The sequence below is a fragment of the Myxine glutinosa genome, chromosome 4, assembly GCF_964187855.1.
Source record: "Myxine glutinosa chromosome 4, kmMyxGlut1.1, whole genome shotgun sequence".
NCBI lineage: Eukaryota > Metazoa > Chordata > Myxini > Myxiniformes > Myxinidae > Myxine > Myxine glutinosa.
In genome coordinates, this window is record NC_136264.1 from 8,658,876 (window position 1) to 8,672,429 (window position 13,554).

The window sequence follows — 13,554 nt, forward strand, 5'->3', positions numbered from 1 at the left end:
AGAAAAACCTTGCGCGACGCGCAAAGGCTGAAGCGAAGCAAAGAAACCTTGCTCGACGCGCAAAGCGTGCGAGTCAAAATGGCCGACGGCCGTACTCGAGACGTAACGGCAGTCCAACGATTCTCTTCGGAATTGACCGCAAAACCTGACACGCAGGTTGATCTGTCACAGCGATAACAACTCTGTCGCAGGAATCCCTTTCCTGGGAAACCCAAAGTTCACTCGTGACTTTTGCTCGCCAACGTTCGCTCCAGACCGCAAAGCAACTATGCTTTTTGTCCGACTCCACTCGCTCCGCCTTCTTTTTTTCTCTTCTTCCTCTTCGTCGTCCGGTTCCCGATCTGGTTTCCGGTTTCTTTTAACTCTAACTTTTTCACCTTTTGAAAATAGTTCATAAACAATAAACCTTTTGAAAACAATAATAGTACATGGAATCAAAAATGTTTACAGTGGATGAAAACCACCACAACGGAAGTGACGAATCCGTAACAGGGGAAGATGGACAATCCTCCGCTTCCGCTTCCGGTCTTGCCGGCGAGGTTTCGTTTATTCGCAGCTCTCCATCGAAATCGAAGTTAAGTAATTGTTCCCATTTGTATTTTCATTATAACTGTATTTATTTTATGGTGTGTGTACGTATATTGTGTCCCGAGGAAGATTTTCGGTGCAAATCTCTCATACCTGTATAGAAAATTGTGTTAATTCATCTCGTATCTTTTGAGGCCTTGTACAGTGTACAACCTTGAGGCTTTGTTTTTCTCTCACCGGTCCATCGTTTGTGCTCCAATAACTTTCGCTCTCTGCTTTTCCCAGTCTTTTCACCCCATAGCCTACTTCCTTGTGTAAATCTCAACAAAAACAAAAAACAAAAAAAACATTTCCTTCTCTGTTCTTATTCTTTGTTCTCATTCGTTTATTCGTTCTTATTCGTTCGTTCGTTCTTCGACCACGTGTTTCTCCCCCATTTCCCCAGATAGTTTTCACTGTTATTAATCTTCAATGTTTACACTTTCCCCTCAAGTTCTGTATTCCGTTGTATATTATAACACCTTTTTCTTCTTCTTCTTTAAAAGGCTGCTTTCGACTTGCTCACCAAATCTATTCATCCCAAAAAAAAAATTCATCTCCTATAGTGCCTTTTTTCTACATTCCCTAAACTCTCCTGCACTCCATCCTCCATCCAGCGTCCTCAAACGTATTTTTGACTCGAAGGTCGCAAGAAACACATTTTGCAATAAATGTTCGTCTCCCATTAATCGTACACTTTCTAAAATCCAATCTCACCCCTCCCCTCCAAATCTTCCCCATAACCCCTCCCCTCCAATTCTTCCCCATCACCCATCCCTTTCAAATCTTCCCCCTTTCCCCTCCCCTCCTAATCCTCCCCATCACCCATCCCTTTCAAATTTCCCCCCTTGCCCCCTCCCTCCTACACTACCCCCTCACCCCTCCCCTCCAAGACTCCCCCTCGCCCCTCCCCTCCTAGACTCCTCCCTCACCCTCCCCTCCAAATCTCCCCCATATCCCATCCCTTTCAAATCCCTCCCCTGGTCCCTTCCCAACTAAACTCCCCCCCTCGCGCCTCCCCTTCAAATCTCCCCACCCTCATTTCTTCTCAATTTCCCCCCTCTCACTGCCCCTCCTCAAAGCGTCCTCCCCGCTTCTTCCCCCTTCCAACTCTCACCTCCATCTCCCCCAAACTTCTGCCTCGCTCTTCCCCCTCCTCAAATAACACCTCATTGTGCCTCACCCAATCATCATCAAACCTTTTGTCCGCCCCATCCTTCCCTTTCTCCGAGCTATTCTGAAATCCCTGACACACCTTCAACAGCTCTCCCTACCTCTTCCACCTCTTCCACATCTTACCCTACCCCTCCTCCCCCCTGTTCTGTATCCGATGCTCCCCCTTCCTCTTCATTAACGGTATGGACCTCAAACATCCGGGGCCTTCGTTCAAACTTAACTGATCTCTCCATACAGGTTGCTTCTGTCAAACCAGACGCGATCTGCTTAACAGAAACTTTCCTCCTTCATGATGTCTCTGATTCCTTAGTAACTCTCCCGGGTTACTCCCTCCTCCGGTATGATAGACCTGAGCCTCGTCCTGGAGGTGGGGTTGCTATCTTTATCAAAAACTCTCTTCCTCACTCGCCCTGCACTGCACTCTCTCCACCTCACCCCCAGGAATACCTCTGGCTACGGCTTCCCCTTCGCTCCCACCTCTTGTTCATATGTGTGTCTTACCGTCCACCAAACAGTGATGACTCCATCTACATCTCGCTGTCTGATAATATGGACCAACTTCTATCTACTCATCCCAACTCTCTCTTCCTCATATGTGGTGATTTCAATTGTCACCATGCCAGTTGGCTGGGTGTGGGTACCTCTCTCACCAGCCATGGCTCCTCAGCAAAGGACTTCTGCGACTCACTGGGACTGACACAATCTGTCAATTTCCCAACCCAGATCTCAGTCAACGGAGCATCTTCTCTTCTGGACTTGGTTATGACTAACTTCCCTGAAAATGTCTGCTGCTCTTCTTCTGCTCCAATCGGATCATCTGATCATGTGCTTGTTAAAGTAGACATCTCTCTGACCTATCTCAGGGAGTCTGCTCAGCGTCGACGAGTCTGGCATTTCACTCAGGCCAACTGGCATGGTCTTCAAGCAGCCTTCAATCATCTGGACTGGTCTCCCATCTCTACCACCTCTGACATCAACTCATCCTGGGAATTCTTCCAAAGTAAATTGCTCTCTCTCATGCACAGATTTATCCCATCTCGTCTTCAGTTGTCATACCCTTCCTCCCGTCCATGGTACACGGAATCTTGTGGTGAGGCTGTTGCCCAGAAACAACTTGCCTTCGTCTCCTGGAAAGCAAATCCAACGGAAGGAAATCTCATTTCCTTTCACAAAGCCCGAAACAAGTGTGTGTCCACCCTCAGGAGAGCCAGGAAACAATATCTCTCCGTTCTCAAGACCGAACTCTCTTATCTGTCTCCCTCTTCCAAATCCTGGTGGCGTCTGGTCAAATCTGTTTCTGGTGTTTGTTCCCCCTCCATCCCCTCCCTTACCTCAAACGGCTACACAGCTGACTCCGCACGTGAAAAAGCTGAATGCCTCAACACTGTGTTTGCCTCTAAATCTTGTGTCCCAAACCCATCCCTCTCTGTACCCACCATACCCAGTCGTACCCAGCTGCTCCTGGACTCCGTGTCCCTTCCTCCTGACAAGGTGGAAAAGTTTCTGTCAACCCTCGACTCTGATTCTGCAACTGGACCTGACGGCATCAGCCCACGGGTCCTAAAATCCTGTTCTTCCGCTCTTTCACTCCCTCTCTCTGTTCTCTTCACCCTCTCTTTTGCTCAAGGTCAACTGCCATCTGCTTAGAAATCAGCAAACATCACCGCTTTGCACAAAAAAGGTGCAAAAACAGATCCTAGCAACAACAGACCAATCAGCCTTCTCCCAATTATCAGCAAAGTCATGGAATCCACCATTGCTTCGGATATGAAATCTTTCCTCTGCTCCAATGGCTTGATCTCTGATCATCAATTTGGTTTCAGACCAGGTCACTCTACTCTGGACATGCTGCTTCTGCTGTCTCAACAATGGATGGAGGTCCTCAATGCCAAACAGGAAATTAGAGCTGTCTCCCTCGACATATCACGTGCCTTCGATACGGTCTGGCACCCCGCTCTGCTCACCAAACTCTCCTCCTTTGGTATCCATGGAAATCTCCACACATGGCTGGCGGACTTCCTCTCTAGTCGTAGTCAACGTGTGGCCCTGAATGGGTTTCTCTCATCTCCTCTTCCTGTTCAGGCTGGAGTTCCCCAAGGCAGTGTTCTGGGCCCTGTGCTTTTTCTGGTCTTCATCAATGATCTCTCTGACTCTCTTGAAAATCCTCTCTATCTCTTTGCTGATGACTCCACTCTCTGCCGTTCCATTCCTCATCCCTCAGATCGGCAGTCTGCAGCCTCCTCACTCTCTGCAGACCTGGACAAAATCACAGACTGGGCAAACAAGTGGAACATGTCTTTCAATCCTGACAAATCTCACACTCTTACGATGTCTCTCCGAAAAGACCGACTGGACAACCCTCCCATCCACTTTCTGAATAATCCTCTCCAAGAAGTTCTGTCACTCAAGCTTTTGGGTCTCACTATCTGCCATGATCTTTCCTGGGAAAACCACATTTCCAAGCTGGCCTCCAAAGCCAGTCGCCGACTGGGCATCCTCCATCGTGCGAAGTCCTTCCTTGGCACACCTGAGCTCCTCACCACATACAAGGCTTTCATCCGCAGCTCAATGGAATACTGTTCCCCCCTCTGGGCCGGTGCTCCTGCCTCACACCTAGCTCGTCTTCACGCTGTTGAAACCAAAGCGTTCAGAATCATTGGAATCTCCCGCGATGACGCTATCTCCGAGGGCCTTTCACTTAATCACCGCAGGCAGGTTGGTGGTCTTTCCGTCTTCTACCGACTCCTCTCCGGCCTTGCTCCCCCAGCTCTCTCTGGGCTCTGTCCCCCAAATATTCCTGCAGGTCGCACAAGATCTGCCTGCAACCCTCTTATGGTTAAACTGCCAAAATCAAGACTCTCTGCTCACCTTCACTCCTTCATTCCTCTTTTCTCCCGCCTCTGGAACAAACTCGCTCACTCTCTTCAATCCCACTCCTCCCTCCAGGTCTTTAAAACGGCTGTTCACCACCATCTCTTATCTTCCCCAATCCAAAACCTTGATCTTTTCTACCCCCGCTAATTTCACCCCAGGTCCACTTTTTTGAGGTGACTTTTGACTTCTTTCCTGGAAGTCCTTGGTGTCCTTGCGATTTTATACCTATCCTGCCGCCCCCCAGGCCCTCTCCCTCCAAAAACATCTCCCGATGTCCCTGCTCTCGGGTGTTGTGTTTGTGTGCTTCCTCCCCTTCTCTCCCCATCTTGTCGACCGCTCCCCTTTTTATATACTTTGTTTGCTTGTTTGTTTGATTTGTTTGTTTGATAAATGTTCGCTCTTTCACGAGCCTCGGCTCTGTATACAAAAAAAAAAAAAAAATCTTACAACTGGGAAGAGATAGACAAGGGGCACATGTTGTAGATAAACAGCTAAACAAGGAAAGTATTTTGTAGAATTAGTAAGATGTTTCTGAGGATTAGCAAAAAGAGAAACTTGTATGAGTTGTTATGAGGGACCACATGTGATGTCGACGGACTGTCTTCTTGAAGGGCCAGAAACAAGATGGTGGTGGGATAGACACAAAGTATTGATCAAACGATAGACTGCGGCTACTTTAAGGACCCCAATTATTCCTATTTTATTGTGAGATCGACCAGAGAAAGCTTTTGGCCCAAGTCTTTAACGACCCGAATGGCCAGGCCTGACATTCGACGGAAGGTGGCAGGTGACATTATTCCAGTTTTCTTGATGCCTCACTTCCTGTGTAGCTCACTTCCTGTGTCCTCACTTCCTGTGTTCTGGGATCATTACTGTATAAAAGCGGGTCAGCCGACGACATTTGGGCTGCCTACGATCTGCTCCATGCTACGTTCCTTCTTAAGGACTTCAAGCCCTGCTTAGGCCTCTTCTTGTGCACCTGGCCACCATTGTGTTGATTAAAGCCTACCTCAAGGCCTACTTGTCTTTTCTGCTCTGCTCTGCCACAACAGCAGGCATTTGGAATCTGGACGGAGTGTCACTAATAACTCACCTACTCTTCGTAAAAGACAAGGTGGGATCTATTCCTCAACTAGAGAAAAGGGGGACAACTGAATGAACATCATCAGAATGTTTAGAGTTGCATGTTGGAAGTAAATTCAAAGACTGACAAATAATCTAAGCAAAGACTCAAACACACTGTGGTTCCGAAGGAATATTTGTTCTGTTGAGTGTGAGTCATTCTGAGACGGGGACCTCTGTGCAGTCTTTTACCCAAAGATCAATGTGAGAGTGACATGGAGGTGGAGGAGCAGGAAACAATGGTGGAGGAGCAGGAAACAATGGTGGAGTAGCAGGAAACAATGGTGGAGGAGCAGGAAACAATGGTGGAGTAGCAGGAAACAATGGTGGAGGAGCAGGAAATAATGGTGGAGGAGCAGCAAACAATGGTGGAGGAGCAGGAAACAATGGTGGAGGAGCAGCAAACAATGGTGGAGGAGCAGGAAACAATGGTGGAGTAGCAGGAAACAATGGTGGAGGAGCAGGAAATAATGGTGGAGGAGCAGCAAACAATGTTGGAGGAGCAGGAAACAATGGTGGAGGAGCAGGAAACAATGGTGGAGGAGCAGGAAACAATGGTGGAGGAGCAGTAAACGATGGTGGAGGAGCAGGAAACAATGGTGGAGTAGCAGGAAACAATGGTGGAGGAGGAGGAGGAAACAATGGTGGAGTAGCAGGAAACAATGGTGGAGGAGCAGGAAACAATGGTGGAGTAGCAGGAAACAATGGTGGAGGAGGAGGAGGAAACAATGGTGGAGTAGCAGGAAACAATGGTGGAGGAGCAGGAAACAATGGTGGAGGAGCAGGAAACAATGGTGGAGGAGCAGGAAACAGTGGTGGAGGAGCAGGAAACAATGGTGGAGGAGCAGGAAACAATGGTGGGGGAGCAGGAAACAATGGTGGAGGAGCAGGAACAATGGTGGAGGAGCAGGAAACAATGGTGGAGGAGCAGGAAACAATGGTGGAGGAGGAGGAAACAATGGTGGAAGAGGAAACAATGGTGGAGGAGGAGGAAACAATGGTGGAGGAGGAGGAACACAGAGTGAATCAGGACGTAACACAACAAAAGGAACAGTAGAGAAAAATAGGGGGCCACAAAATATAGGGACACTTGGACAAATAAAAGGATGCGTGTAAGAGTGAGGGGCAGGAAAAGATGCAGGGGGTGGAGAAGGTGGATACAGAAGCAAACTCTCAGGAAGGAAAAACTAGGAATTTGGAAAGAGGTGGGCTTAGGAAGGATCAATGGGGGGTAGAAAAGATCCTGGTTTCGGATGGGGGTGGTGAACAACTTTCGACACCACCTTAGATGGTGGTGAACAACTTTCGACACCACCTTAGATGGTGGTGAACAACTTTCGACACCACCTTAGATGGTGGTGAACAACTTTCGACACCACCTTAGATGGTGGTGAACAACTTTCGACACCACCTTAGATGGTGGTGAACAACTTTCGACACCACCTTAGATGGTGGTGAACAACTTTCGATGACCTGAAGGGATGAGATTGAAGAGAATCGGGAAGTTGGTTCCACAGGTGGGAAAAATGAGGAACAAATGAGTGGAGGTGAGCAGTGATCCTGGATTTACGTAGTTCAACGAGAAGGGACTTGATAGTGGACCGTGAGCCCTGCAGAAACCTGGGGGGGGGGGGGGGGGAAATATACGGGAAGAGCAGAGGGTGCAAGGTGAGAAAAGAGGTGGAAGTAGACAGAGAGACCACCGACCTGTCTGCAATGGAAAAGTGATAGATCCATAGACTCAGCTTCATTGTGGGAGATTAGAATGACCTTTTAGGCCTTGGTTATTGGATATAAAAGTTCTATTCCAGAAATATTCCTTGGCCCGCAATTAATTGGATGTGTTGCGGAGCACCGAGGAAGATCTATTTCACTCAAGGTGTTAATCCTTCTTGGGTGGGATAAAGGTGTGCTAATGAGGGAACCCTGCAATATTGCTTCCACCGAAATCGGAGTGTCGTTGGATATTTCAGATAAAGAAAAACCAACAAACAGCTTTACATTGTTTTGCTCTTTTATTAATTAATAAATTTTACGATTTTTCCAGAATTTTTTCCAGAAATTTTTCCAGAACCAATGGATGTCAGATAATGCTGGAATAGGTCTTGGAACGTGCGATGCTGAAGCAGCTGGTCCTATACAACCTGTACTATCTAAAGAGAGAGAGAGCACAGGGAGAGGAGGACAAAGCTGAAATATATAATCGATGATGTTTGCAAAGTTAATATTGATCCTTAATCGTACAACACTGAGTATAAAAAAGAGGAATAGAGGGATATGGAGAGCCTGCATACGACCAACCAATAGCTGGCATGACAACGTTTGTGCCAGATCATGGTGGCCTCGTCGTCATCAGGGTTGGCAACTCCAGCCCAAGTTACCCCTAGAGAAGCAGGTTGACCTGACTTCACATTGTGGACAGACTGCCCTCCACTTATCTTTGAGCATTGACCATGTTCGCCTTGCACACTCAACCAGGCCTCCAAACAGACTAACATGTGTAACATGTGTGCGGAGCATGCTTGTGGCTTCCCCCAGCGAGGCAAAACCTCAGGAAGATGATGCAACACCAGGAAGGAGCTCAGTTTGAATTGGTTTGTGTTATGCTTCAGATGTTCTTCATAATTACGTGAGGATTAAGGGAGAAAGATGCAATGTAATTGGGTATTGGGATTAGGTTATTGGGATTAGGGTATTGGGATTAGGGCATTGGGATTAGGGTATTGGGATTGGGGTATTGGGATTAGGGCATTGGGATTAGGGTATTGGGATTAGGGTATTGGGATTAGGGTATTGGCATTAGGGTATTGGGATTAGGGTATTGGGATTAGGGTATTGGGATTGGGGTATTGGGATTAGGGTATTGGGATTAGGGTATTGGGATTAGGGTATTGGGATTAGGGTATTGGCATTAGGGTATTGGGATTAGGGTATTTGGATTAGGGTATTGGGATTGGGGTATTGGGATTAGGGCATTGGGATTAGGGTATTGGGATTAGGGTATTGGGATTAGGGTATTGGGATTAGGGTACTGGGATTAGGGTATTGTGATTAGGGTATTGGGATTAGGGTATTGGGATTGGGGTATTGGGATTAAGGTATTGGGATTGGGGTATTGGGATTAGGGTATTGGGATTAGGATATTGGGATTAGGGTATTGGGATTGGGGTATTGGGATTAGGATATTGGGATTAGGGTATTGGGATTGGGGTATTGGGATTAGGGTATTGGGATTAGGGTATTGGGATTAGGGTATTGGCATTCGGGTATTGGGATTAGGGTATTGGGATTGGGGTAAGGATATTGGGATTGGGGTATTGGGATTGGGGTATTGGGATTAGGGTATTGGGATTAGGATATTGGGATTAGGGTATTGGGATTGGGGTATTGGGATTGGGGTATTGGCATTAGGGTATTGGGATTAGGATATTGGGATTAGGGTATTGGGATTAGGGTACTGGGATTAGGGTATTGTGATTAGGGTATTGGGATTAGGGTATTGGTATTGGGATTAGGGTATTGGGCTTGGGGTATTGGGATTAGGGTATTGGGATTGGGTAATGGGATTGGGTAATGGGATTAGGGTATTGGGATCAGGGTATTGGCATTAGGGTATTGGGATTAGGATATTGGGATTAGGGTATTGGGATTAGGGTACTGGGATTAGGGTATTGTGATTAGGGTATTGGGATTGGGGTATTGGGATTAGGGTATTGGGATTGGGTAATGGGATTGGGTAATGGGATTAGGGTATTGGGATCAGGGTATTGGGATTAGGGTATTGGGATTAGGGTATTGGGATTAGGGTATTGGGATTGGGGTATTGGGATTAGGCATAGGGGTTTTGGAGTAGTCACCATGTATAGTCCACTACCATTACCACCATGTACAGTTTATTAGCTACTAGCAAAGGTTATTTTCATTACCTCCAGGTAAGTGGACGGAGGTTGTGTTCACCTGTGTTTGGCTGTCTGTGAGCACGATATCTCATAGTTATGGACGGAGTTGGACAAAACCTGCTGGACAGGTTGACTGTGTGACGAGAACGAATTGATTTAGTTTTGGTGAAGATCCGGATACGAGAATTTTTTTAAAATCTTAAGTGATTCTTCACCATTGAGTGATTGGGCCAAAAACGATACGTAGCAGGCTTCAAAAAGTTGTGAACGGATTATAACAAAACTTGGTGGCTGAGTTGGTTATGTGACAAGAACGAGCTGATTCGATTTGGGTTCAGCTCCCGACCCGGATCCGGCCTATTAGTAGGATACAACTGCTCAGCCTATCGGGGATACAGGGCCTTCAGAAGGTACCCGTTGACTTTTATACACCGCTCCTTTCCTGTGCAATCTCCAGGTGCTGCATGACGTCATTTCTGGGCACCGAAGGGGGTCGAATTGTGAGCTTGAGGATTTCCTTTCTCACCTGGGCAATATCTCAGGCACCTTTTGAGCTAGGAAGCTGATTTTTGGACATGACAATGACGAAGTGATTTGGCTGTGAAGGCTATTTTTGATGTATTGATCAATTAATTCTTTATTGATTAATAATATAATTATTTAATTTTTCCTCTTAATGATTTATTTAATTAATTTTCTGAAAGTTACATCCTCGGATGAAGCACTCGTGGTTTAGGTATGCTATTGGCCGATTGATTAAGAAAATATTATTTCATTATTTGGCATGGGGGCGGTGTACTTTGAATGTATCTGGACTTGTTTTTAATTAATTTTCTGAAATTTGTAGAATTAGTTTTTCGCTTGGAAGTTCTGGGTTACGATGTGCAAATAAAGGCGGTAAAAGTCTGATGTAATGTAATTTAATTTCAGGCTATAAGGTAACAAAAGGTGAAAATGTTGAAAGGGGGTGTATATTTTCTTTGGCACTGTGTGTCCAGAGCTCGACATGAAGTACTATGGGCCGGGGCCCCAGCATCACATCCGTCGGCCCTTGATTCTGTTCACCCAATCGCACTAACAGTATTTGTACGAACAGCACTAACAGTATTTGCACTAACAGCACTAACAGCACTAACAGTATTTGCACTAACAGCACTAACTGCACTAACAGTATTTGCACTAACACCACTAACAGTATTTGCACTAACAGCACTAACATCACTAACAGCACTAACCGTATTTGCACTGACAGCACTAACAGCACTAACAGTATTTGCACTAACACCACTAACAGTATTTGCACTAACAGCACTAACATCACTAACAGCACTAACCGTATTTGCACTAACAGCACTAACAGCACCAACAGTATTTGCACTAACAGCACTAACAGTATTTGCACTAACAGTACTAACGGCACTAACAGCACTAACAGTATTTGCACTGACATCACTAACAGCACCAACAGCACTAACAGTATTTGCACTAACAGCACTAACAGCACTAACAGTATTTGCACTAACAGCACGAAAAGCACTAACAGTATTTTCACTAACAGCACTAACAGCACTAACAGTATTTGCACTAACAGCACTAACGGCACGAACGGCACTAACAGCACTAACAGTATTTGCACTAACAGCACAAACAGTATTTGCACTAACAGCACTAACAGTATTTTCACTAACAGCACTAACAGCACTAACAGTATTTGCACTAACATCACTAACAACACTAACCGTATTTGCACTAACATCACTAACAGCACTAACCGTATTTGCACTAACAGCACTAACAGTATTTGCACTAACAGTATTTGCACTAACAGCACTGACAGTATTTGCACTAACAGCACTAACAGCACTAAAAGCACGAACAGTATTTTCACTAACAGCACTAACAGTATTTGCACTAACAGCACTAACAGTATTTGCACTAACAGTATTTGCACTAACAGCACTGACAGTATTTGCACTAACAGCACTAACAGCACTGACAGTATTTGCACTAACAGCACTAACAGCACCAACAGTATTTGTATATCTCGTGATGAGGCCGAAGCATAATATCTGTTGCTCTCACATCGCAGGCACGTTAGTGCTGTCTGTTTTTCTTTTCCTACCTGTCCTCTGGTCTAACACCCTCGGCTCTGTCACCTTCTCGAGCTCCTACAGGATGAGGAATTCTTCCAGGAACCCCATCCTGGTTAAACTCTCCAAATCCAGGCTGCCTGCATTCACTTCTTTGTTCCTCCTTTCTTCCATTCGTGGAACAACCTTGTGCGTACGTTTCAAATGTACTCTTCCCTTCAGCTCTTCACACAAGCAGTGCAGCACCGCGTCATATCGTCCCCCATCCTTGCCCGCAGACTACCTCCATTAACCAGGTACTGAATAATTCTCTTACTTGCAGATTTCTGTGCTTGCTACCTTCCTCCCCACCTCCTCTTTTGCTTTTGTTCATTCCCTTGCTTGCTTTGTCCAACTGTGTCCCCACTGTCACTCTTTCACTTCACCTTTACCTGAGCCTCGATTTTGTATTTCAAAACATAGGGGCAATTCACCTGATGCTCACCTGGTAGAATAAACAGTGTACTGCACTGACTGAAGGTATTTTAAACCAATTTGAATGGTTGCTAGAAGACAGGGCAGCAGGTAGAATCATACCAACATAATCATAAGAATTTAAACAAACAAAGAAAAAAATACCTATTTTGGGGGGCACCCCCCCAACCCCACATATCTCCTAAGACCCCAATTTTTCTAATGTCTTCGTCCCCCACTGACAGGACAATGCTGTCCACGTTCAGGCCTCTGGGTATCTAAAAGGTGTATCATAAGTAAACAATAAAATTCCAAGGTGGGAGGGTTCTAATAATTAAGCCTTGAACATTCCAACTTGTTTATTAAAACATGAAATTCAAGCAACATTCCCACATTATCAGAAGTAGAAAGGCCAAAAAATACTTGATCCCCTCCCACCGCCAAAGGAAGTCTCAACGGAACTTTTATTTCCTTCTTGAAGTTCCCTCGCAAGCTCAAAAGTAACGGAATGGTGCTTAAACAACAGTGAGAATGAAACAACAACAACAACAACAACAATAAATACAAAGTGTAATCAAAACACAAAGGTAGGATAAAATCAGAGATATATGGATGAGTGGAAAACAAAGGGGAAGGCTTTAGAATAAGAGGGGAGAATGTATGACGTCACAATACTGCTGGGAAAAGACCAAAGGCTGCCGGGAAGAGACTTTCCACCACAACTTCCTCCTTACACATTTCTGGTTTTCTGTGCATCCCACAATGGGTATTGCCAATGAGTATGTTGGCATATCTATTATACCCGATAGTTAATGATCACGACCACAAACCGTTCGTTTTGGGTTTTCCGTCAATCACATTTTCATGGGCGACTGATGTCGTAATAACCAGTGCGTTACTGAACCCACCTGTTTACCTACTCCACTGAAGGTGGATGGAGGTTTAGTGATCGGGCTAAAACCGATATGTCAACACGATATTTCAAAAAAGTTAGGTACGGATTCGGACGAAACTTTCTGGACTGATTAGATGTTGGTTCATGTCCGAATCCAGATCTGGCCTACCAGTGGGATAGAAAACATAAACTGTTCAGCTTGGCGGAGGTATGCTCTCCGCAGAGTGTCCTTCTAGTTTCATCCAGCATATCATGGGCTACGCACTGCATGGCCCTCATTGGCAGGGGTACCAGCAAGGACCGGCGGATCATCCTCGCAATGTAAAATAGGACTTCAAGTCCTCAACTCCACCCTCCTCCCAACCCCAAGTCCTCACCTTCCCTCTCCCAATCCTAAGGCATCAATCCCCTTCCCTTCCCCCACAGGAGTATCAATGCTGTCCACGTGCTTATCAATCATACTGCTCTTTGGTCACGT